This window comes from Parambassis ranga, chromosome 3 (genome assembly GCF_900634625.1).
Source record: "Parambassis ranga chromosome 3, fParRan2.1, whole genome shotgun sequence".
Lineage (NCBI taxonomy): Eukaryota > Metazoa > Chordata > Actinopteri > Ambassidae > Parambassis > Parambassis ranga.
Window position 1 is genome coordinate 18,622,754 of NC_041024.1, and position 2,939 is coordinate 18,625,692.

Below are 2,939 nucleotides of genomic sequence, written 5' to 3' on the forward strand. Positions count from 1 at the left end.
TGTGTGTGTGTGTGTGTGTGTTTTCTATTCTTTTCACTTTTTAAGAAACTGTTATTTTATGGGTATTACTGCACATCCAAAGATTTTTAAAACAAACCAAAAATTGGAAAAAAAAATATGTATAATGTTGATTGAAAAAGCACTGGCATTTGTGAGGTAGACTTGTTGAGTTTTGATTTGCCATTCGCACGGGTATAGAATGTAGAAGGCGTAGGGCTATGTAGGCAAGCTTACTCTACCATGTGGGGAATCTCCTGTTCAATGTACAATCTGAAGCATTTGAAACGAGGGCTGCAAGCCCCGCTCACTTTGCTGTCTCATTCACAGAGTGAGGTGAAGTGTAGGCTGGGCAGCCGGTCTGCCAGGGGCTGTGCCACGGAGCTGGGTCTGTTTTTATTGCCGTGGCACTGCCGCCTTGCTCCACCTAGTATCTGTTCTTTTGGTACATACTCGTGTAATGACTATAAGCAAAGTCTAATAAAACTGCAAAAGAACCTTACCAAGGAATCTCTGTGTGAGTGTGTATGGAGTTGATTACTTGGATGGCACATTTCCTTTTCCTGTTTGTGGATAGGAGTGTGCAACACAAATGTCAAAGTACTGCTGAAGTATGCCAATGTGTGTGTTCTGCATTCTCATTAGCATGCATCTCTTTACTGTGTCTTTGTCCATTTTCAAATATGTTTGTACTGCATATTGTTTAGCTGTTTCCTACTGTGTATGCATGTGTTTGGATGAATGCTACATGTCACAACAGGAAGCCTCTGGTTATCAGAGGCCCTGCTGTTTTCTCTCTGTCATGCTCACACAGCACAGAGTCTCCAGGGACTGAAGGTCTTCATTACATAGGATGGAGCATGTGGAGAAAGTTCTCTAGCAAAGTGCAGGTGCTTACAGGTTACTTACAAAGGACTGAACCAATGAAGAGATGGAAGATGTGGTGGACCTATGTTTATGTATTTTCATATGATCTGTTATTTATTTTGTCCAGAAGGAGTTCCCATATGATGGGTAGCTTGGCTACAAGTCTCATAACAATACTGCAGCGCCTAAGACAATCATCTGGATCTATTAAGCTGAGGAACTAGTTTCTCACCCACAGAGGGGTGTCCTTCAGCTATTCATATACAAAGATGCTTGAAGGGTTTTGATAAACAAGCATATTTGTTGACATAGACATATAGGAATAGATTACAGTAGATGTTTATTTTGCATTTGTGTTTCAAAATGAAATCTCATTGCTATTGTCAGCCTTGTGCTCTTGCCTACGTTTCTTTCTCCTTCTCAACTCACAATGCTTCTTCAGTTTTCAGTCTGTGTATGAGTGCAAGTGTGTGTATGTGTGTGTGTGTGTGCGTGTGTGTCTGCCAGAGAGGCAATACTGTCAGTGTTACTCTCCAATGTATAACTCCATGTCTCATGACTTTTCTTTGTCATTACTGTTTCCCAGGCTTTGCTACTGCTTTCTCAGTGCCGTGCAATATCATCTGTTGTGATTGCTAAGCAAATGACAAAAAAAGAAAGAAAATTGAGAAGCAAGTGATGATGTCATCCAGCTTTTTTCAGTGTTCAAATGTTTCAACATTTCTGTAGTCACAAAAAAGTAGAAAAATAAACTGTTGGTATTTCCAGCTTCTGAAGATTGGCTCTTGCATTATTGTTGTTATTTTTGTGGGCTTTGTCTTTTCTTGCTCAGACGGGCAAATTGAATCAATACAACTTCAAATCAGATAAGGAAGTAGACGGCAAGACGTGAAGGCATACAAGTCTGTCTTGGATAGGAACCTGCATGGCAAGTAGCTTCAGAAAATCAATGGCTGGTCGTACAGGATACGATTCAGTCAGAGGATTCATCATCTTCAAAAACACATCTTTTGTTCCTAAAAACCCAATCTGAATCAATGTGTTATTTTTTGAATGAGAAATTGCTACTTTTATAATAGTTTATATAGTTTTTTTAGTGTGTGTGTGTGTGTTTGATACCAAAGGCAATAGATCTTTAGAATGTTTGTTGTTGCTTTTAGATCTTGTTTAAATAATGAACTGCATGCAGCACATAGAGATTTCCTAACAGAAATACATATTAAAAATATATCACTGAATATCTATCTTGTAAAATGTCTATCTAAATAGCAGAATTGTAATTGCTTGTTGCTGCGTTACAATCATCATGCCACTAGATGGGGCTGTGACATTCATTTTCCCAAACAAGTCTTTGTTAGCAGGACAAAGACAAAACATATTTACAGACAGTAAAAAAACTCAAAAAACGTTTATTACTAAACATCTCAAATCATGAAGTCTCACATCTAAAGATTTAACTGTGGGGTCAGATAATAAACATGTAAACATTTAAGAAAATTGCATAAAACTCCAAATAAATCTAAATTTAAAAAGGGTATTAAAGTATAAATAAAATAAAATGCAGTTGTGAGTTCACAGCTGTCGCCTGTATGTTATAACATTTTCTTACTCAGCAGATTAACAGCAAACAATCATGATAATTAATAAAATGTAAAATGAAATAACAAAATATCAATGTACGATTATCTACTAAAGATTAATGATAGCCTATAGGCTCCATTAATGGGATAAAGTTCAAAGTGTGAGTCAAAACATGATCTTTAAAATAAGGTTTATCTTTAGTTCTCCATAATTAAAAACAGAGCAGCACTGCTTACAGACACTAACGGACTGTTGGTCTGCAGGGCGTTCTTTATTAGGTGCAGTCTGATGGTTGTGTGCTGCTGGCAGCATCAGCGTGTCGGGACTTTGTACTGAACATATAACGTTACGTTAAACATGCGATGTTTGGCTTCTCACGAGCCAGGAGAGCCAGGACAAAATGTTCACGACGGAAAAGAACGAAGCCTCACGTGCGCACGTGAACGCGCAACGAATTCACGGACCAATCAGCGCACAGAGAGTAGCCTCGCTCT